Here is a 25347-nt window from a genome sequence, read left to right on the forward strand (position 1 = left end):
TCTTGAAGCATACTCATTATTCATATCATTCTTTGAAATCTGAGGCACAGCTGAGCCATACTTAAACGACTCATGGTCCCACAAGTAATGATAGACCCACTAATCAAACTTAATAGACCCATAAATGTGATGGACAAAGAGCAAAGAGGCAAGATAATCCACGGTCCCAAGCATTAGGAAGATGCTATAGCAGATGCAGGACATGTATCCAAAGAAGAACGAGGTTTGCAACAAACCGGACATATTTGTTAGTGCATAGTAATAATGAATGCAGTAGCCAAAAACGTACAAACCTGTTGATCCACCACAAAGAAAGGTCCTGAGAAAGATTCATATACATACTCTGATCAGTTAATAAAACTAGCACTGAAAGCTCTCATTCAAGCTCAAGAAATTTCCTAGATAGACATAAAAAATTTTAAAATGTAGAAGGTTCTAGTAAAGCATAAGCAATAGATTAGTAGATAAACCTATGGTCCAAAGATGCAGCATCCAGATTAACAAAATGTGAGATAGGTTGGATACAGGAAGAATACCAATATTAACAGTTGAGACAACATTTGATGGTACGACAAAAGACCATTTCAAGTAGGCATTTACACTATTTTAGCAGAAATTAGTATCACTTACAACATCAGTAGGCCCAGTACAATTAAATACCAACAATAATCTAGTGCCTGATCAAGATAAAGGGTGCACAAAAGACTACACAAAATCAAAACATAATAAGGAACTACTAGTCGTAAATATAAACTAAGCTAGGTATTGAGGGACTTCAATTGCAAAAGATCAGTGATACAACAGAATCGACACTCATTCATAATTTATATATCAGTTCATCTGACACTAATTCAGTGATAAGATTTCTTCTAATGCAATGTAAAAAACTTTGGAACTTATACACCATAGTGCAATTCTTAGCATTCCCTTATGAAAGAGCAAACAAATGCTTTACCGTACAGTTTTCAAGAGGCTGCGGATCTACCACTTACAATATAGTTTGCAACTGCATGACTTCCACAGTTGTACTTTTAGTGTCTTGAATAAAATATTATTCATTAAAAAAAATTTACATTTTACTGTGTGTCACAAGAAGTACAAGAAATCTAGCTAATTGGTCCAGAAAGTTTGGGCAGGATTTGTTTTAAGTTATCGATTTCTTCATGATCCTTGCTACATCTGTTGTTGTATTCCCAAAGAGATACATGGACTGATGAATAAGATAAGTTTTTGTTTGGATCTATTCTTTCAGTGCAATAAAAAAAAAAAAAAATTGCAACAGTAACAAATGACTATATGATAAACATGTATGTGTACCTCCACCACCATTGATGATCTTCAGCAGCAAGCTGAAAGAAGGTCAAAGCCACAGTAACCAAAGCAGTGACAATCAGAAGAATAACGAAGACAACAACTATGATGCTGTTTATGTTGTAGAACTTGTAACCCCAGATACTAGAACACCCCTGTACTGTACCAGCAGGATGGTGGAATTTCTCTTGGGAACTTTGTGGTGAGGCAAGGAGCCTGAAACTCGACTTTCCAATTTTCTCCAACAGTCTTACCCAAAATGAACAATGGAAATGCAACAAACATCCATAAAACAACTATTAGCAAGATTGTTCCAAAGCTGTAGTTACTTTGTAAGAAATTGCAACCATATTAAGTAAACAGAATGTAAACAGCAGAGGACCATAAGAAAGGCATCCCGTGAGCAACAGATTCCTTGCCTGTCAGGTCAAAATTCAGGAAAACTAATCAATTTTTTTTTTTTTTTTTTTTTGAGAAGAATTAGTAGTTAAGTTAGAATTAGAACACAGGGATTTGGGTAGTGTACTAACGGCTTATTGAGACTAAACTGTGACCACAGGAAAACTAATATGCACACAATTGGTTTAAAGTTTTGGTTATATGTTTATATGTATTTTTGTTAAATTATGCACACAATTCATTAAATCATTTTACTAAAATTTAATGAAGCATTTTGCTTCCTTGAAAATCATACAATACAAATATCCATGGTGATGGTATCAAATTTTCAAATAACTGGTTAAACGGCCAGAGTAAAATAATTATAAAAAGTTTTAAATGATCTATCTATACAAAATATTATTATTTTATTCTAAAAATCAAAGGAGTAATTTTTTCATATAGTGGAAATTATATGAAGGATTTTTTTTTTTTTCATAAATGAAATAAGTCATTCCTAATAGCAAAATAAATAAAATAAATAAAAAAAGATAGAAAATGGAAAGAAAAATAAGAATTAAAAAAATTGTTTGAAATTAAAATTAACAGATAATTTTTTATTTAATGGATTAACCAAAATCTTTTATTTTAAGATTGTTTTAATCATTGTAAATATGGGTTTTGTCTCTATATGTTTAGTACAATTCTCCAATACCGTAAGTTGGAAAGTGAGACGTTGCATATCTGCGACGAGAAGTAAAATTCTCTAACGGTTTTCTAGCTCAATGACACTTATCCATGCACTTACGTTTTGTACGTTTGACTCGTCTCTTCTTTTCTCTAAAAAGAGGGAAGAAATATATTCCTTCCATATGTGAGGGTGCTAATGTCTATTCTTAGGAAAAATTGAATATTTAGCTTTTATTGTTGTGTTTGCAATTTGTGTATTTTTGTTTTGTATTCATTGAATGCTCTTTTAGTTACACCAAGAGGCTCGTAATTCTTTTTTGATTTTGTTTCCTAAAAAATGTCTTATAATTCATTCGGCATTTTTTGATGTTTTAAACTAAAAACTTAGGCAGTTTCATTAATATATATATATATATATATATTTATCAGTACAGACCTAATTTGTTCCTTCAAGTTGACAATAAGAAAAGGTTGATGTATATGATTATATGTATTTTTGTTAAAATTATGCACACAATTCATTAAATCATTTTTCTAAAATTTAATGAAGCATTTTGCTTCCTTGAAAATCATACAATACAAATATCCATGGCGATGGTATCAAATTTTCAAATAACTGGTTAAACGGCCAGAGTAAAATAATTATAAAAAATTTTAAATGGTCTATCTATACAAAATATTATATTTTTATTCTAAAAATCAAAGGAGTAATTTTTTCATATAGTGGAAATTATATGAAGGAATTTTTTTTTTTCATAAATGAAATAAGTCATTCACAATAGCAAAATAAAAATAAAAATAAAAATAAAAAAGATAGAAAATAGAATTAAAAAATAAGAATTAAAATAATTGTTTGAAATTAAAATTAACAGATAATTTTTTATTTAATGGATTAACCAAAATCTTTTATTTTAAGATTATTTTAATCATTGTAAATATGGGTTTTGTCTCTATATGTTTAGTATAATTCTCCAATACCGTAAGTTGGGAAGTGAGACGTTTCATATCTGGGACGAGAAGTAAAATTCTCTGACAGTTTTCTAGCTCAATGGCACTTATCCATACACTTACGTCTTGTATGTTTGACTCGTCTCTACTTTTCTCTAAAAAGAGGGAAGAAATATATTCCTTCCATATGTGAGGGTGCTAATGTTTATTCTTAGGAAAAATTGAGTATTTAGCTTTTTTTGTAGTGTTTACAATTTGTGTATTTTTGTTTTGTATTCATTGAATACTCTTTTAGTTAAGCCAAGAGGCTCGTAATTCTTTTTTGATTTTGTTTCCTAAAAAAAAGTCTTATAATTCATTCGGCATTTTCTAATGTTTTAAACTAAAAACTTAGGCAATTTCATTAAAAAAATATACCAGTACAGACCCAATTTGTTCCTTCAAGTTAACAATAAGAAAAGGTTGATGCGTATGCTGCAACTCCATATGTAACTGCATATATGACCACCAATGCTGTCAATAGGTTTCTCGGTCATATTGATAAAATATACCAACCAATCCGAGTATCAAAATTAGTTCAGTACTGAAAATGCTAACAGAAAAAAGTTAACAAAAAAATTATCAATGTACTCATCTTAAGGACGTAGTTGAATACTTAAATACTTACAAGACAAGACTAAAGAGGGTAAAAATATAGCCTGATGGACCTCCTTTAAATGGGCCTGACGGATCCATGTCCGTGGGCTGATAGAGGGCAAGCCCAACTTGTGCAAAGGCCTGTTATGGGTAAATCCAGCAAAAACTCTAGATGGAAAATACTTGCGACACACACTTAATCACCACAGAATCCCAAGGTAAATGGAGTCCTAGCATGAAGAGGATTCCGGAAGATACACGTGTTGATGAAGATCTTCTCTACAAGGAAATGTCTTGTCCATCACGTTTGGGACTATTTAAGAGGATTCCTATAAGGAAAAGACTTCTATACCAAGAAAGAGATGCCAACCTTCTACTACTATAAAAGCCTCAATATCCTCACAAATCGAGGTACGCATAATTTACCCTTCTTTAGCACTCTAGAGTTGTGAGAATAGTTCTAACTTGACATTCGGAGGATATTCGACCAGCACCACACTGGTGCTCTCTGTTAGGTCTTCTCTCTTTTCTGTGCAGATATTGTTACGAGCGTGCGAGGATCGTGTAGCTCACTAGTGATATTTACGGCATCATCAGTTGGCGCCGTCTGTGGGGATAGTATCATAACTGCAACTTGTAGGCCATACAAACGCTACCCGGGCAAAGGGCTACATGGTACTTACACGCTCGATGGCGACCACCAACAACGTTCAGGAAGACAAGCCACAACCTACTACCCTGGAGAGACAAGTCCTAACCCTTACAGCGGCAGTGGAGTGCTTCACCAGACAAAACCAAACCCTAGAGGAATAACTGCAACAAAAGAACGCAGCGATGGGAAACTAAGAAGAAGATCAAGAAGGTGCTAGTGCTGATCGCAGGAACCAGGAGAGACCGGAGGGTAGTAACGCCCCAAGTAGACCGGAGTGACAAAACATAAGCCTCCCAACCCTTATGGATATGGCTCCACCTATTGTTGCGGAGATGCAAGCAATGAAGGAGCAGACGGAAGTTATGATGAACACCCTCAAGGGACGAGTATCCAGCGATCTTGACTACCTAGTCAACCGAACCAACTCACTGTTCACTGCCTCCGTCAATTGCTTTCCTCTGCCGCATAAATTCCGCATGCCACATATAAACAGTTACAACGGAGTCAAGGATCCTCTAGATTACCTGGAGACCTTCAAGACCTTGATGCACTTTCAAGAAGTTATAGACGAAATCATGTGTAGGCCCTTCCCTACAACGCTGAATGGTGCTGCGAGAATTTGGTTCAGTCGGTTAACGCCTAGCTCTAACATTACTTTCAAGGAGCTGAGTGCCCAGTTCACTTTGCACTTCATTGGAGGGCACAAATACAAGAAGTCAACTGCATGTTTGATGAACATTAAGCAGCGAAAGGACGAGACGCTGAGGTCCTACATAACCCGTTTCAATAAAGAGGCCCTCTCAATTGACCAGGCGGATGACAAGATACTCGTGGCAGCATTCACTAATGGGTTATGAAAGGGTATGTTCCTATTTTCTGTGTACAAGAACGATCCAAAGACCATGTCGGATGTGCTTTATAGGGCCACCAAGTATATGAATGTGGAAGACACACTACTGACCTGCGAGGATAAGCCCAGAAAAAGGGAAAGACAGGAGGACACACGGTAGGATAAGGGGTGCAAAGTGGTTAGGACCGGAGAAAGATGGGATGATAGACGCTCCAAACCCCCCACTGGGAGGTTCACAAGCTTCACCCCATTAACTGCTCCAATAGATCAGGTCTTGATGCAGATCAAAGATGAAGGAACCTTGACGTTCCCCAGCAAGTTGAAGGGAGATCCTAGCAAGAGGTCAAGGGACAAGTACTGTCGCTTCCATCGAGACCACGGGCACGACACAGTTGACTGCTACGATCTAAAACAGCAGATAGAGGCCCTTACACTACAAAAAAGATTGCTATTTGCGATGAAACTTTTTCGACGACTACAAAAAGCTGTCGGAAAAACTAGCTTTTTCGATGGCAAGTATCTTCGTCGACAATTACTCGTCAAATATTAAAACATTTGTAACGGCAAAATAAGTCTGTCGAAAATGCCTATTATTTTTGTCGAAAATATGATTTTTTTTGGAGGGAAGTGTTCCCACCTTACTTTTTGCGATGGAATAAAAATATTTGTCGCTAATAAAGTATTATTTATGACGACCGGAGAAAAACCGTCGGAACTATTAACACTTGTGACAGCTATCATGCATCAAAAATACCAAAAATATTTTTTTAATGGTGTTTGTATGTGTGACAAACATTCTTCCATCATAAATATAAAAGAGAATATTAGTGATAGACATAAAGCCATCGAAAATGGTAAAATATTTTGGAGGGAAAATCCCCCCCTTAGTTTTCACATTTGTGATGACATTTATCCATCACAATTATTAATTTTTATTTTTCTAATTGAGTTTGTATTTGCGACGAACATGTTGACCATTGTAAATAGTTAATTTGTTTTCAAAGAAAGAATGTATTAGTGATGGACTTGGATCCCTCGCAATAAATAAGATTTGCGATGTACCTAAGCCGTCGACAATGATAATTTTTTCAAAGGGGGAATTCATGCCCTTATTTTTCATGTGTTTAACGTTTTTTTTTTCTTTTTTTCCAACACTATATATTGCATTTGTTATTTGCAACGAACATGTTGGTTGTCATTAATAGTTAAAATTTTCTTAAGAAAAGAAAGTACTAGTAACGGTAAGGTAAATCTGTCACAATAAAGGTTATTTCCAACATACATATGGCCATAAAAAATGGTTATTTTCTTTGAATGATGAATTTTCCTCAATCTTAATTTTAAAAGCTGCTTAAAAACATCTTTCAAGACCCTCCAAGTACTTAAGGGCTATTTTGGTCATTTTAAAGGTAAAAGGTATTTTGATCATCTTAAAGGTTTGAGGGGCACTTTGGTCATTTTGTAGGTTTTGGGTTGTGTTTTGGTTATTTTAGAAGTTTATGGGTATTTTGGTCATCTCCTAGCTTTGATGGCGTATTTCAGCCATTTTGGATGGTTGGATTGTGTCAATAGGGTTAATCAAAGTTTCCCATTAGGTGGGTACAACAATATGTGTCTATCATGCAACCAGATAGAGATCCAAAATTTGACCATTGGATTGGAAGAATGTGGTGAACTATTTGTGTTTGTAAATTACAGTGACAATCAGACGGCCAGATTGTGAGAATAGAGTAGTCAAATCTTGCAAAAATTCGTCAAAGACTATTAAACTTGTTCAATCTTTGGTCAAACTTCAAAGTTGGTTCTAGGACCACTAGATTTGATCAAATTACGTTGATCAGGGAGGATTTAATTGGGTTTTAGGTATTAGTTAATGTTTTAAGGTTTTCTTGTTTTTTATGTTTTTATCAGTTTCAAGTTTTAAAATAGCAAAACAAGGTAGTCAAAAGTCACATACAAATCCATTATGGTCATTTTGTAGATTTTGGGTTGTGTTTTTTAGATCATTTTCTCAATTCTTAGTAATGTTTATAGAGTATATAACTATCTTGAAAGAGTATTGAATATTTTTAGTAATTGAAGTTTCATGATAAGTGGATACAACAACACGCTTCCATCTTATGCCATAATCCGATTTAAAATTTGACCATTGGATTGAAAGAGTGTGATAAAATATTTTTTTTGATGAACTTTGAGCTCAATCAAACAGTTGGATTGTGAGAATGTGACCAATCAAAATTTTTTGATGTGTTGATATAATGACACATGTCCATAATGTTCTAGACAGAAATCTAAAATCTAACCGTTGGATTGGAATAGTGTAATGATATATTGGTGTTTGTAAAGTATGACAAAAATCACATGGTTGGATTGTGAAAAATGAGTAGTCAAAGTTTACAAAACTTGGTCAAAATTAGTCAATATTTGGTCAAACATGGTCAACATTGAAGTTGGGTCTATGGCCTATTGGAAAACTGAAAAATTGTGGGTACATAATAAGTAATCCATTCACTACATCTACATCTTCATTTCTTAAATCATTCACAAGTCACATTCACATTCAAGCTTTGGACGATGTGAAGAATGTCTCTCATCTCTCTTCCTATTTTAAATTGAGATATTGAATTAATAAACAATCTATCTTCTTTTATCAAAAAAGAAATCTTGATGTAAAAAAAAAATTGCAAAAAGTGAGATTTCATAGTGTTTCCATCTTTTATTAATAATAATAATAATAATAAAAAGTGATATTTCAAAGTGACAAAAAAAAAAAAAAAGTGGCGTGGTTGTCATAAATGAAATAAATAGTTTTGTTATAAAAATAAATAAAGTTATATTGATTTAAAACAAACCCAGCCATGCCTTATTATTATTATTATTATTATTATTATTATTTTATAAAAAAGAAAACCCCACAATATATTTTTTATCTTTTAGTTAAAAAAAAAAAAAAAAAAAAGAGAGAGGAAAAGACAAAACCCTAGCTCCCTAGCAATCTCCCTCTCCCTTTCACTAAAAAAGAAGAGCCCCCACCTTCTTCCTTTTTTTTTTTTCTTCAATCCCCTACCCTCCCTTGCCCACTCACTAAATTAACACACCTATTTCACTATTCACTAAAAAACAAGCGCCCCCACCTTTTTTCTTTTCTTTTCAATCCCCTGCCCTCCCTTGCCCACTCACTAAATTAACACACCTATTTCACTATTCACTAAAAAACAAGCGCCCCCACCTTTTTTTTTTTTTCTTTTCAATCCCCTGCCCTCCCTTGCCCACTCACTAAATTAACACACCTATTTCACTAAAAAAAAAAACCCTTATCTCCATCTACTGTTCATTCTCTCTCTTTCTCCCAATCATAATCAAACCCAAAAGGTTGGTCTTCTTAGATCCTTATCTTTGGATTTTTTTTTTTTTTGTTAATGTATTGTGGTTTAGTAAATTTATTTGCTTGTTTATTTCATTTATCTAAAATTTGGGTTTGGTTTAGATATACCTCTTTAATAATATATCATCTAGTATTGTAGGCAAAGTTCTTGATAATTTGGTACTAGCCCATAGTGTAATGTTTGTGTGTATTGGTGGCCTCAACCAATCTGTTGATTCATGGGAAGCGTTTTTCACTTGATAATAGTGCTTTGTTCAATTTGTGTTTTAGCCTTTTAGAGTTTGCCCTGTTTGAGTTTGCCTCTTCTTTGTTAGTAAAGTTCCAAGTAAAGACAAAAGTAGCTTATAGTTATATAATAGGATTGGTGATTATATTATTCTTTTATTATTTATATTCAATATATATTGATAGATCATATTAGACTAAAGAATACATGTAGTTCAGACACACACACACACACGTGTATATATAACCATCCCTAAAGTTATATTATTTTATTTATATTTATATTAAAAATGAAAAATACCAAAGTTCTAAATTTTTTCCCAATATTTTCTATAAATTAACTTATGATATGATAAGTGGTTATTGGAGGGAACAATCAATCAATTGAAAGAGGTGATAGCTTTTATTATAAAAAATGTTTTGAAATCGATGAGCTTTAATTATATGCAAGCAACTACTACACGTAAATATTTTCTCAGTATAATCAACATTATTTATTTATTTTTTTTTTTGCTATTTTATTTAGGTTGTCGAAATAAGTGTTAAATTTGCTCATTTTAATTTTCAATTAATTGCTATTGTTGGTACATATGTGATTTCATGTGACTTGTTGTGGTGATGGATATATTGTTAAGGGTGATGGAGATGTACTATTAATATGGTTATTGGTGGTAGATGTATTCTTTTAAGTTCTCATTAACTAGAACACTACAATGTTCTTATATATTTATTCAGTTTAATTTAAAATATTGCAGACCAATGGTAGAGGAGGAGATCACAATGTAAATAATGACACAAGATGACTATGAGGAGGAAGATGACTCTTAGATGGAGGACGACACTGACTCAGATGATAATTGATCTTCCAATATTTATGCTTTCAAGTTTAGTAAAGGATATAATATAGCCTTCGTGTATTATTGAACAACATGCTATTTTGTAGACCTTTTAATATTTTCATTTTTAATGCACTTATTAGTTTTGAAAAATTATGGATTTGTGTTTGTTATTTGAATGGAGAAACTCTTATGAACAATTATGGATTTTTGTTTGTAATTTATATATTAATTATTCCATATACAGAAATATTTGATATTATCAAATAAAATAAAAATATCATAAATTTTTTTCCAACGGAGCTATTTTTTTTGCAAATAATGTATGAGTGACGAGATAAATGGTTTTTAATCAAGGCTAAAGTTTGTCAAAAAAAAGTAATTGGTTGCATTGATGTTATATTTTCGATGAAAAACTAGGTATTTATGATGACTTTAAGTTGTCGAAAAAATACAATAATGACGGTCATTGTTCATCGCAAAAGGTATTTGGTCGACCAACTTCCTCGTTTGAAGTTCTACTTTTGACGACAAGGCAAGTATTTTCAATGACTTTTAGTTGTCGAAAAAAATACATTAACGACAGCCTTAGTTCGTCGCAAACTCTATTTGGTCGTCCAACTTCCTCGTATGAAGTTGAATTTGCGATGGCAATTATTAAGTACTTACGACGGAGTTTTGCTGTCGAAAATAAGTGTTAGCGACGGCCTTGTCGGCAATATAGTATTACCGACAAGGCTTTTGCCGACGGACGTCAACAACTTTTTGCCGTCGGTAATACGAATTTACGACGACTTTTTGTGCTTTTGCGACGAACTTTGACCATCGCAAATAAGCTTATTTTTTGTAGTGAAATTATAAGATAGGGGAAGCTACAGAGGTTCGTTAGCAAGGAAAGAACGGATCCACCCTAAAAGCAGACCCTAAGACAAGAGAATGAGCGCCCAAGATCGCCCATTGGAGACATAAGGATGATCGTATGGGGCACGACAACTTCTAGGTCGTTCAAAAAAGCTCAGAAGACCTACCTGAGAACGGTCCAGAATGTCCAGCTTACGGGTACTGTACCCAAGATGGTACAGATCAACAACCTGTCATCAGATTTTTAGAAGAAGATGCTCGAAGGTTGCACCACCTACATGATGATGCTCTTGTTGTCAGCCTAAAGGTAGGAGACTATAACATGCATCAGGTTCTGGTCGACAACAGTAGTTCGGAAGACATCTTGTATTACCCAGCTTTTCAGCAAATGAGGATTGATAGAGAACAGTTGGTCCCAATTAATACCCCTCTAGTTGGTTTCGGAGGGATGAGAGTGTTTCCTATCGGTGTCGTCACATTGTCAGTAACGGTGGGTGATTACCCCCAACAAATCACTAAGGAAGTAACATTCCTGGTGGTCGACTGTTCGTTCGCTTACAATGCCATTCTCGGACGATCCACCCTCAACTCATGAAAGGCTGTAACTTCAACCTACCATTTAATGATCAAATTCCCAACGAATTATAGAGTAGGACAACTACGCAGAAATCAGGTGGCAGCGCAAGAATGCTATATTGCTATGCTAGAGATGGACGATCATCAGCAAACAATGTGCATAGGAGAACAACGGACAGTGGTGGAGCCAGTTGAAGAATTAGAAGAAGTAATCCTTAATGACTCAAGACGTGTTCATTTGGAATCACGAGGACATACCAGGAATCAACCCCTCAATCATGGCTCATAAGCTGAATGTATCACCCTCATTTTCCCCAATTCGGCAGAAGAAACGAGTATTTGCTCAGGAGTGAGACAAAGCCATTGTCGAGGAAATACGAAAGTTGCTTGGGCCAGATTTTCGAGAAGTGTACTAGCCTGACTGGTTGGCAAACGTCATCACGGTTAAAAAGGCCAATGGAAAATGGAGGATGTGCGTAGACTTCACGGACCTCAATAAGGCCTGCCCCAAAGACAGCTATCCACTCCCTCGGATAGATACTTTGGTAGACTCAACCGCAAGACACCAGTTTTTGAGCTTCATAGGCGCTTTCTCGGGCTATAACCAGATTAAGATGGAAGAAGCCGATCAAGAGAAGACTTCTTTTGTCACCAGCCAGGGACTGTTCTGCTACAAAGTGATGCCATTCGGACTCAAAAATGCTGGAGCAACATACCAAAGATTAATGAACAAGATGTTTGCGCACCAGATCGGGAGGAACGTACAAGTTTATGTTGATGACATGCTGGTGAAGAGCCTATGCGAAGATGATCACCTAGGTGACCTCCATAAGACCTTTGACACCTTCTGCTCATATAACATGAAGTTGAACCCAGGCAAATGCGCGTTCGGAGTGATGGCGGGGAAATTCTTGGGCTTCATGGTATCCCAAAGAGGTATAGAGATTAACCTGGAGAAGATACGGGCCATAATAGACTTAGAACCGCCAAGGACGGTTAAGGAGGTGCAAAGTTTGAATGGCAAAATCGCGGCCCTGAACAGGTTCGTCTCGAAAGCGACGGACAAATGTCTACCTTTCTTCCGCACCTTGAGAAAATCGTTTGAGTGGATGGACGAATGCCAGATGGCGTTTGACAACTTAAAGGCATATCTTTCATCTCCCCCATTGCTCAGCCCCCCCAAGCCAGGAGAAGAGCTTTACCTATATTTAGCTGTTTCACAAGCCGAGCGCTCCAAGAAGTAGAAGATAGGTACCCTCAGATGGAGAAGTTGGCCTTTGCATTGATAACCGCAGTGCGAAAACTCAAGCCGTACTTCCAAGCACATACCATCGTTGTCTTGGCGGACAAGCCCTTGAGAATAGCCATGATTAGCCCCGAGGCTGCAAGACGAATGGCTTTATAGGCAGTGGAGCTTAGCAAGTTTAACATACAGTACCGTTCGCGAACGGCTATAAAAGGGCAAGTAGTGGCTGACTTCATCTCTGAATTCACCCTTGGAGATGGCTAGGGGGCAGAGGAGACACGACAGTGGAATATTTATACGGACGGATCTTCAAATAGATGAGTAGGAGGGGTCGGCGTGGTGATCCAAACCCCGGAGGGAGATAAGATCGAGTGCATGATCTGACTGGATTTCCCCATAACCAATAACAAGGCAAAATATGAAGCCTTGGTGGCAGGTGCTGAAAACGTGGTCGTGCATTGCGACTCACAGGTAGTAACAGGTCAGATTAATGGCAGTTACGAGTGTAAGAATGAAAGGATGAAGAGGTATCTAGAAGAACTGAAGAATCAAATCGGCAGCCTCAAAGTCAAATTCGTTCAAATCCCGAGGGGGGAAAACAAATGTGCAGATCGACTAGCAAAAGCAGCCTCGGCAGAATTTATGCTTGTCCCTGAACAGGTATTGTCATTTGTCCAAGTCTCCTCACTTATTGATAACGGAACAAATGTGCAGGAAATAAATTCTGAAAGCAATTGGACTACACCATTGATATCATACCTGACGACTGGCGTTTTACCAGATGGGAATGACGCCGCTAGAAAGTTAAAAGTCCAAGCATCACAATTTGTGCTGATAAAAGATGTTTTACACAATAGAGGGTTCTCTTGACCATACCTGAGGTGTCTATGCCACGAGGAAGCAGATTACGTAATGAGAGAAGTCCACGAAGGTATCTAGGGAAGCCACTCGGGGGCACCGTCATTAGTGCACAAGTTGATTCGAGCAGGATACTATTGGCCTACAATGCTAAAGGATGCACAGGCTTATGTCAAGGCCTGCGACAAGTGTCAAAGGTTCAATAATCTCATCAGGCAACCATCCGAAGAACTGACCCCCATGACGACCCCTTGGCGCTTCGCTCAATAGGGACTAGATATCATGGACCCTTTCCCAATAGCAATTAGGCAGCTAAAGTTTCTGGTGGTTGGTATCGACTACTTCACTAAGTGGGTGAAAGCAAAAGCCCTAGCTATTATCACGGAAAGGAACATTAGAAGTTTTGTTTGGAGGAATATCATTTGCAGTTACGGGATACCTAGAGTGCTTGTCTCCAACAACGAAAAGCAATTCGACAACAGCGCATTTAAGGACTTCTGTTCGGAGCTAGGTATCAAGAATCACTACTTGTCACCCGCACACCCACAGGCCAATGGACAAGTTGAAGTCACGAACCAATCCTTGCTCAAGATCATCAAGACCTGACTTGAGGGGGCAAAGGGTATTTGGCCGAACGAGCTACCGAGCGTTCTATGGGCATACCAAACTACAGCAAGAAAACCCACTAGAGAAATGCAGTTCAGACTAACATAGGGAAGTGAAGCTGTCATCCCAACAAAAGTAGGGCTCACAAGCTATTGAGTGGAGTACTATGACAGGGATAAGAACGAAGAGGCCATGCGCCTTCACCTCAACCTAGTAGACGAAGTACGAGTGATAGCAGAGCAAAGGATGGTGCGGTATCAGAATCTCATGGCGAAACACTACAACTCCAATGTCAGGCATTGAGATTTTCAGGTTGGAGATCTTGTACTACGGAAGGTATTGGGTGCTACTAGAGATCCTTCGCAAGGAAAGCTCGGCCCCAACTAGGAAGGACCCTACAAGATCGCATCATGGCAGAGGAAGGGTACCTACCATCTCGAGACGCTGGACAGGCGAAGGCTTCAACACCTATGGAACACGGAGCACCTACGGAAATACTACCAGTAGAGATGAAGAACAACGACGGTCTTTTCCAGTTTATTTAGCTTTTACTACAATTACCAGTTTTACTTAGACAATTTTTGCTACAATACTTTAAGTTTCTTTTTAAGCCCAAGGGGGTAGGTACTTTTCTACAAATACTTTTTTTTAAAAGAAGAAGAAGAAGAAGAATATTCAGACACATCTATGTCTTTTCTGCCTGAATTCTCATAAAGTCCATAGAGTGGACGGATCATCCCAGGAGGATGAAAATTCCAAGTTCGCAAAAGTGGACGGGTAAAAAACAAAGTCCAGAGACTGGACGGATCATCCCAGAAGGATAGATATTCTAAGTCCACAAAAGTGGACAAGTAAAAAACTAAGTCCAGAGACTGGACGGATCATCCCAGAAGGATAAATTTCCAAGTCCACAAAAGTGGACGGATAAAGACAAAGTCCAGAAACTGGACGGATCATCCCAGAAGGATGGATATTCAAAGTCCACAAAAGTGGACGGATATAAATAAAATCCACAAACTGGACAAATCATCCTAGGAGGATGAAGATTCCAAGTCCACAAAAGTGGACGGATATAAATAAAGTCCACAAGCTGGATGGATCATCCCAAGAGGATGAAGATTCTAAGTCCATAAAAATGGACAAATATAAACAAAGTCTGGATACCTGACGGATCATCCCAGGAGGATGAAGACTCTAAGTCCACAAAAGTGGATGGATATAAACAAAGTCTGGATACTGGATGGATCATCCTAGGAGGATAAAAATTCCAAGTCCACAAAAGTGGACGGGTAAAAAACTAAGTCCAGATATTGGATGGATCATCCTAGGAAGATAGAAATTCTAAGTCCACAAAAGTGGACGGGTATAAACTAAAATTTAGAGACTAGACGGATCATCCCAAGGGAATGAAAAATTCCTAGTCTAAAATGGACGATATAAATTACCTAGTTCATGAAATGGACGGTTCACCCATACAAGATACAAATTTTACTTAAAATCAACGGACCATCCTTGAATATTAAGCCTATAAGGTGAACGGTCTATCCAGGGCGACGGAAATATATATGGAAAAGGGTGGACAGACCGTCCATTAAGGATAAAAGTCTAACCAAGTCCGTAAGAAGGACGATCCCTCTAGATGATAAGACGGACGCAACTTATAATTCCATAACACAATGTGGACGGACACAGTTTGAAAGTTCGGTTTTAACCCAATGGCTATAAAATTAAAGGCCTCACATGGTGGACGGGTCGAATGAAAAACAGATCACTACATTCGTAGCAACCATGAAACAAGCAATTAAACCAAAATGGCAGATAGAAATATAAAACCCTTGAAGGGGAAATTATTTAACATAAACATAGTAACGGATAAAATTAAGGGATTGATTTCCCAACTCACAAAAAAAAATAATAATAATAAATAAATAAATAAATCAACTCCTAAGGATCTGCGTCCTTCTCCTGATGGGTGTCATCTGCCACAATTTGAACTTGACCTTAGGAATTCTGGGCCAAAGCTGACTCTCAGTCACCTTGAGTTGCACCCTCAGTAAAAAGGTCATCAGTGTCCTCTGAGGCGATGGGCATGACGGAGGTTTGAGCTTGGTCCTCAACTTTAACATTTGAAACATCCAGGTCGGGGTAGGCCTTCTTAACCTGACGGAGGGCGTCGTCAAAACCCTACAGGAAAGAGTCTCCTAGCTCTGACAGCAAGGCATCGGAGTCACGGTACTCACGTATCGCCACCTCCTTAGCCTGACGGAGCCTATCCTTCAGGTCCTTTATCTCCTTGTCCTTTCCCTCAAGGGCCTTCTTCGCCTCCTCCGTGCTCTGCTCAAGATCTTTTCTTACCTTCTCCGAAAGTTCAAACTTTTTCTCCATTGTGGATTTCCAACTATGTAGCTAGCTCAACTCATCCTCCGTCTGCTCTGCCTTTGCTTATACACGCTCTAGGGCTGTCTCGTGGGTAAGACACCGTCCCATCAGCCCTTTCATCATATCCATGGCCTGAAACACAAGAAAAATGTGAGTTAGATGGAAAGCAAATTGGAAAGGATGGACATAAAGGTGACGGGTTGGATTACCTAGGCGATTGCAAAAAAACCCGTCTCCCCCATGGCTTCCGTGGAGTGGTTGCCCAAGTCCTCATAATCCTCCAACGAAATGATGGACGAGAGCTACTCCAAGGCATGTTTAGAATCTTCGTGAAGGAGGACGGGCAGCTTCTCTTGATTGGTGGACGGAGCCTTCATAGGGCCTTTGCCAGCCTTATGCTTCACTGGGGTGATCGTCTTCACACCCTCAGCCATTAGCCCTACAACGGGCTCCAAAGGGACTTTGGGCTTCTTAGCAAGACGGTCCCCTTTAGGTAGTTGCTTCCTCTTTATGGATGGGTTGCTTGAGCCCATCCCCTTGGGAGCCACGTCGCCGGTCTCCTTTTTCTTAGCAACCTGCGACCTAATTAGTGCTCTCCTCTTAGCGTCGTCCATTTCTGAAAAGGTGAACGGGTGAAGTTAACTACTACGATAAAATTGAAGACCGTTCAAATAGAATGAGGATGACAGACTTACATCTGCGAATTTTTTCTTCGTATCTAACGGTTGTTGGCGTTGGCTCAAGTCCGTCACAATACCAATGGATTGTATTAAGTGTAACTAATTTTGCCCAAGTCCTTTCCTCTGGCTGGGTCATAGAAAAAATCGTCTCAAGAAAGCTTAACTCCTCAAGTTTAACTTGTGGGCGCCATCTAACTGCAAAGAAGAAGAATGATTAAAATTGTTGGAAAAGTTATAATAAACTGAACGATTGTAAAAAGTTCACACACTAGGATGGGTGCATATTGGACGGATGCAATATGCCCCAAGTCGTGTCAACGGGCATGTGTTCCTTGTCCCCCGGACGACACATCCACTCGTCACCTTCTAAGAAGAAATAATGACTCTTCCAATCCTTATTTGAGTCTGGTGTTTCAAATATAACCTTCAACAACAGACTCCTAGGTACAAAACTATACATCCCCTTTGACTTGTCTATCTCATCCGGACGGTAGCAGTGAAGGAATTCTCTCACTGTCAGCCTCCTAGCATCGTCAGTCATAGCACCATACAGGACCTCCATTGCTATGAAGATCCTCTAGGCGTTTGGAGACACTTGGTTGACGGATAGGCCCAAGTATTTAAGGAGCTCACGGTGAAGGGAGCTTAGTGGAAACCTAAGTCCGACCTTCAACATTTGTTCAGACACTCTGACATCTTCTACCCCTTCATAGTAGCATTTCTTTGACTTATAGGGCAAACGGATGGGGATGTTATCAGGAATTTGGAAATTATCCCTAAGAGTTTTGAAGTGTTTCTCCTTGATGATGGACTTAAAGTTATTCACCGTCCCACTCCGGTAGCATGATGAACTCCCTAAGTCCATCAGCACCTATGACGGATCTTATTTGTTGTTCCTCCCCATCATCAAAAACCTCCTCTGGTTCAGCCATCTCCGTATCCTCATTTGTTGAGGACAAGGAAGAGGTGGTCGGACTCCTCTCTCCGCCTGGACTCTCTTGGTCTTTATGACCGGACGTGTATACTTCCTCGTAATTCGCCCCGTCACGGACAACTGACTGGTTACTTGACGCACTAGACATTGCCTACACGTGACGACGAAACCTAAGACTCTGACAGATCTAGAAATGATGACGGGTGTATAAAGTCTAGGAAAATGAGAAAAGGTAAAAGTATATCTGCTGGTAAAAGGGACTTGTGAAAAGAGAGTACTTACCAATTTTGTGAATGAACGGAGGAAGTGTGTTGATGACGGATACAACAACTGAACGGAGTGGTCTCTGACAAAGATGATGGTTGCGCTCTAACAGTGTGTTTCGGCAAAAAATGGAGAAATGAGAAAGGAAGACATTGATATTTATAGAGGAAGTGCACAGAAGACGAGGCGACGCTTCAATCGGAGGTAAAATCCAATCAAAAAGCGACACATGTCATGCGTCATAATGGCTTTCGGACAACCTGTCAAGCGTTGGCACAGTTCACGGCAGTCGCATTGAAACCGTCGACCCACAGGCCTTTTGAACCGTCATCCCTAGAGCCTTGAACCATCACCCCATGGGTCCTTCCTAGTTGGATGACGAACCCATGGGGTGAAGGGGGCAACTGAAGAGGGTAAAAATATAGCCTGACGGACCTCCTTTAAATGGGCTTGACGAATCCATGTCTGTGGGCCGATGGAGGGCAAGCCCAACTTGTGCAAAGGCCTATTATGGGTAGATCCAGCAAAAACCCCAGATGGGAAATACTTACAACACACACTTAATCACCACAGAATCCCAAGGTAAATGGAGTCCTAGCACAAAGAGGATTCCGGAAGATACGCGTGTTGATGAAGATCTTCTCTACAAGGAAATGTCTTGTCCATCACGTTTGGGACTATTCAAGAGGATTCCTATAAGGAAAAGACTTCTACACCAAGGAAGAGATGCTAACCTTCTACTACTATAAAAGCCCCAATACCCTCACAAATCAAGGTACGTATAATTTACCCTTCTCTAGCACTCTAGAATTGTGAAAATAGTTCTAACTTGACCTTCAAAGGGTATTCGACCGGCACCACACCGGTGCTCTCTGTTAGGTCTTCTCTCTTTTCTGTGCAGATATCGTTACGAGCGTGTAAGGATTGTGTAGCTCACTGGTGATATTTACGACATCATCAAAGACTTTGTTACTTAAATACTTACAGGGTAAACAACTGAGTGCCAGAACCAAGGACTGCAGCAAATTCCATCCCTTCTCTTCTTGGTCATCAGCTAATACTTCATCGTATGTATGTCTTTCAAGGAATCGAGTGAATAAAATAAATTAAAAGTAATGAAGGATAATCATCCAATTGAAATGAATACTTATACATTCATAAATACTCCATAAAAATTTTCTTAAGGACTTTCATGTAAAATGTTACAAGGCCACCAGTTAGGATGAGAATCATAACAAATGTATTCCCGGCTGAATTCCAGCGGATATGTAAGTGGTCTAGTGATGAAAAATACGGCAAGTATATTTTCATCCTTTCCTCCAATATAGTGTCAGTTTCCTTCCTTATCACATCGTAACTGAAGTCCACAAGTAATCCCCTGTCCTTAGGCAGGTCCATCACAGACTCTGTAGTGAGATTGATCTGAATTACATGATCTTTATTAAAATGAACCTCAAAATGAAGATGCTTGCAAAGAAAATATCTCTCATTTCGACCACTTAAGTCTAACATTTTGATCCATCCAATGAATCCCCAGATTGGCAAGTCATCAATATAAAATTTGTAGTAATAATGTCTTTTAACCACATTTCAGAATTGAGAAACTTCTTCCTTTATCAAGTTCTTCCTACAAACAACTTGAGAATCTTTCTTTGTCTGGAATTCAAGTTGATATGGAGAACTGACAAGACAATCTCCATTCAATACCTCACCTAGAGTTTCCTTCTTCTCCTTGGCATAATCTGTCAGTATAATCCATCCAATTATAGAGAAAAATAATATAAAAGAACAAGTAGTAAAAATATAGATCAGTGAACATAAGACATAAGTGAAGATGAAAACCTGAGAAGCAGAAAGGAAGATCGAAGTAATGGTAAGTTTCACTGTATTTGAAAAGTGTTAGGGTCATATTTTCTATGTAATTGGATAATCCTTTGACAAAACATACTTTTCTTGTAATTGGGTAGATCTAAGTTGGGTTTAATGTATGAAGAGATATGTTGCTCAAACATATCAAGTGCTATCTTTAAAGACATGAAGATTGATCTAAGAAACAAGTAAAGAAAAGCTGATTCATTAAGTCTCGACAGAAGCTCGACAGATACTACTATCCAGGTTAAATGAAGAAGCTCAACACAAGCTGGACACAAGCTCGATCTATCAAGAATTACAATTTTAGAATTCCAGATTTGAAATTTGGCCCATGCTATCTTATTTGATTAGGGTTTCTTTTCTCACAATCCTAGACATATATAAGGTAGATTTTAAAAGCCGTCATATATAGATACAGAGACCTAGAACTCATACTTCCTCTGTGTGAAGCTACTGCATTCGTACGTCATAGGGTTTAGAAACCAAGTGCTTCCTAATCTTCATTATTGATGAAATGAAGAACTTTGTAACCAACAACAACCATTCAAGTTGCTAGAGTTAGTCACGTACTAGGATCCATGCAAAAGAGTTATTCACAAATTGGAGATTTGTATAACAAAGGAAAGAAGACAACTACAAGATCAAGTCCAATTAGGTATTAAAGCGAAGGTTCAACTGTAAGTTGGTATTCTGGGATAAGCCAGAATAGTGGTAAAATTCTTCATACTTGTAACCACTTAATTATTGATTAGTGGATTCTTGGAAGTGGTGACTTTAAATTCACCCAGTGGAGTTTTGTCTTGCAAAAGTTTTTCTCCATTTGTTAACAAATCACTGTGTCAATTTAATTTCCGATGCATTTAGTTTATTTGGTGATTTGTTGGTGCCTCCACAATTTGCATGTAATTTGACCTAATTAATCAATTTGGATAATTAAATTAATTAACCGGGGTCAATCTATCTTTACCCAACAAAAAGGAAAAAAATAGAAGAAATTGTATTTGCATTAGCCCTTTTTTTTCTTTTTTTTGATAGGTAGTTGCATTAGCTAATTTATGGTACGAAGCTCTCTCTGTCTCATAAATTTGCAAGCAAAGATATAGTATATAAACTAAAAGTTTATAGTTGTTAGACAAATGGTTAGATAATTAAATTTATTATTTCTACGTATAAGATTCATAACAAATTTTTATCATTGAAATCAACCATGCCAAATTCAAAACAGTGTACAGAATCAAATATGCACACATCATCATGAACACAACCCACCCAAACAGCCCTACACAAACACATATGAGGTTAATTTTTGGAAAAAAAAAAAAAATATATATATATATATATATATAAATATTTCAAGTATTGATACAAAAATAGTTTTCTTGAATCAATACTCATAAGTACATAACAAAAGCAAAACTCCAACCGACATAACCCATATAAATCCTGAATGGGAATCCTCCAAATTAATGAAAATTAATTTGACACTAAATCAACTCAAACACTTAATTTTTAGGCAGACTGAGACTTTACCTGGGATTGTGAAGTGGCCCAACCTTGTTGACATAGAGAGGGACACGATCTCTTTGTAGTGATGATCAATTGCATCTGATCTCACTAGACTCCCACAACACATTACAAGTATGGCATAAAAATAATTGCCACAAATTTCTCCATTCTACTCTTGTTGCAACAAGAAAGAAATACTTAAAATTAGATAATAATAAAAAATGAATTCGTGTAACAGGGCTGATATACAGAGATATGTAAAAGCTAGACTATTTGTTCCAAGCATGACCACATAAACAATACAAATATATATGGTCATGTTATGACCATTGTCAGCACAAACTTGCAATCTTAAGTTTGTGAAGTCCTTAGGCAAGGCTTACAAGTTCAAGAATCAAGAATCTCGAGACTTCAGACCTTTTCTTTTTTCTTTTTTCTTTTTTTCCTACTTTTTGCATTTCAAATTTTATTTCATGGAACTGAATAAAATTGTGGTTTTGTGAAAGTATATATTGCTTAGTGTGAAGCTCATATAGCTTCAATTTCTGGAGTCTATGGCGGAGATAACAAGTATAGTACTATAGTGAAGACAGTATGGAAGAGATATAAGTGATCCTAAGGTAGAGTGATGTTGTAAGAAGAGTAAACAATGGCAGAAATATGGTGTTGCTGGTATTGGTGGCAATGGCAGAGGGACAATGGTGACGAAGTTGGCAATGTCAAAGTGAAACTGACGATGGAAGGGTGGTGGAAACAAGGTGAGGCTCACAGCTGTACATACATGATGGCAGAAGAGGTGGCACATTTTGCAACTGTGGAGGCTGCAAATGGAAAGTGTACTAGTATCATAGCTTGGGAGATGGTGTTGATGGTGGTCACGGTTGTTGCAGTAACAGCCCAACGGGTCGAAGTGGTGGTGTAAATGAAGGTAGAGGAGACAACATCTGAACTGCTTGCAACCGACAAGGCTTGGTATTGACAGATAGCAGCTACAGCTGAGGGTGTAAATCTTTTCTAGTAAAGAATGTTTCCCACGATCATAAGTCCAATAATTATAGTTGAAATGACAATAAGTAGATGCCTAAAATCATAGGAACATTTACCTGATGATATAAAAATTACTGGAACCCCCTGCACGTCAAATAATCACAATCTCAATGTCGAAACCTGTTAGAGCTAGTAATTTCAATTGTTGGTTCTACAATGAAAGAGCAGAACAAATTAACTATACAATTTCTAAGAATACTGTATATGTATAAAGTATACTGTGAAGATAAGTTACAAGGAATATCAAGGACAAATCAACCTAAGTACAACACCAGCATAAGAAGATGACATATATATATATATATATATGGCTAGTTCTTCCATTTTGCTACAGAGAAAATCTGGTTTTGATTAGTGATGTGTTCAACATCTATAATATTTACATATAAAATGAGGACCGACTCTATCACCAAATTTCTCAAATGAAGAGTAATATGACATATTTCAAGTCTCAGTGAGAAATAATAATAATAAGGTTGAGATGGGTTTCTATGCCTACGAGACTATTGAGTTTTCTTAATTTGTTTCTGGCTTTTTAAGGTACTGCCCAGGTCTTAAGGCTAAGGCATTTTGAATATATTTCTTATTTGTATTGTGTGGTTTAATAGGTGGTTAAAAAGTGCTATCATGTGTGTTTTTATTTGTTTGCTATTTTGCCCAGGCTTTTACATGCTATTTTGTGTATTTGTTGTCATCATTTGTTTATATGTGGGAACTAGAAACATTAAACTTGGACTAATATGGCCTGGAGGCCCGAAATATTCAAAGTTGTGTAGTGGCTTAATATTTAATAAACTGAGCTTGAAGGCCCAATTTGAAATAAATGATGTAAAAAGTGGCTCATCTGATATATATATATATATATATATATACACACACACACACACACACACAAAATATTCAAAAATATAGAAATCTTTGTGAAAAGTAAGCCCGTTAATTTGGGCCAAAAAGGCCCGTAAAAAATATAATTAAAAAAATTCATACAAATCCACAAAATTGGCCCAATCTAAAGCCCAAACCCACCTAACCAACGAATCCAACCCCCTTAACCAATGACCCAAACCGCTGGACCTGACCCATATGTTCGATCGAGTATGGGTTAGGCACAAACTTGACCTAACCTAAACCCATAGACAATGCTATTAAAAATAGGTGGTTAAAAAGTGCTATCATGTGTGTTTTTATTTGTTTGCTATTTTGCCCAGGCTTTTACATGCTATTTTGTGTATTTGTTGTCATCATTTGTTTATATGTGGGAACTAGAAACATTAAACTTGGACTAATATGGCCTGGAGGCCCGAAATATTCAAAGTTGTGTAGTGGCTTAATATTTAATAAACTAAGCTTGAAGGCCCAATTTGAAATAAATGATGTAAAAAGTGGCTCATCTGATATATATATATATATATACACACACACACACACACACACACACAAAATATTCAAAAATATAGAAATCTTTGTGAAAAGTAAGCCCGTTAATTTGGGCCAAAAAGGCCCGTAAAAAATATAATTAAAAAAATTCATACAAATCCACAAAATTGGCCCAATCTAAAGCCCAAACCCACCTAACCAACGAATCCAACCCCCTTAACCAATGACCCAAACCGCTGGATCTGACCCATATGTTCGATCGAGTATGGGTTAGGCACAAACTTGACCTGACCTGACCCATAGACAATGCTATTAAAAATATTAGTTTGACAACTACTGTTTTATCCACATCTTGAACTTACGCTTTTTATCCTAGTCTTGGTTATGGATGGGAATGTAAACCATGAAAGGGAATTACATTAATCCACAATTTTATTTCTATTTAGAAACTCCTTTTTATTTATTATTAATATTTCTTATCTTATAGTTTAGTAAGAATAATATGAGAAGTTAGCTCTCAAAATATAGCATTAAAAAACTCGACATTAATACCATGAGGTTTTATGGTCTGTACTTGAAGGGATATTTGCTCACTTTAATCCTCAAATACTTTCGACCCTTCTAATTGAAGTGGGCTCATACCCCTGGGCTGTCTCATAGAAATTTCACAAACCTTCATCACTCCCAAGTTTTAAAGTGAACTTCGTAGATTGGCTCCAATAAACATTTCAAACCTCATAACAGGCCTCATTACGGATTACTTCACTAATGGATCGATTGACACTCACAAACAATCATTCCTAGACATAAATTGGCTCCAATAAACATTACAACACTTAACACGGGCCTAAAGAACAAATGAAAGTCATGAAATTTTTCATTGTTATTCATGACTTGTGGGATATGTACATATTAATATGAGGATTTCTTTTTTCATACAAGAAAATAGGAGAAGAGAGTTAAATCCAAATTCTTTCCATTGATAATATATCAAATAGTGTTATGCTATAATTCATAATTTGTGGGATGTAGAAATTTTTTATCTTTTGAGAAAGGAAGATGAGGTTCAAATCACGTATATGAAACATTATAAATAATGTATTTGTCACTTGAATCCCGAATGAAAAAATTAATATAATAGATTTTATTTTATTTTCGTACAACAAAATGAGAGAGGGGACTTTGAACCCTTTATTCTCTTCAATAATCATTCCTATTGTTGTACTAACT

The 25347-nt window shown here is 37.2% G+C and overlaps 1 pseudogene; it reads right to left on the reverse strand.

The window, feature by feature from the left end:
- Positions 1–99: 99 nt before the first annotated feature.
- Positions 100–22012, reverse strand: LOC126719529 (transmembrane 9 superfamily member 2-like; annotated as a pseudogene).
- Between the last annotated feature and the right edge of the window lie 3335 nt (positions 22013–25347).

Source organism: Quercus robur, chromosome 3 (assembly GCF_932294415.1).
Source record: "Quercus robur chromosome 3, dhQueRobu3.1, whole genome shotgun sequence".
NCBI classification, from domain to species: Eukaryota; Viridiplantae; Streptophyta; class Magnoliopsida; order Fagales; family Fagaceae; genus Quercus; species Quercus robur.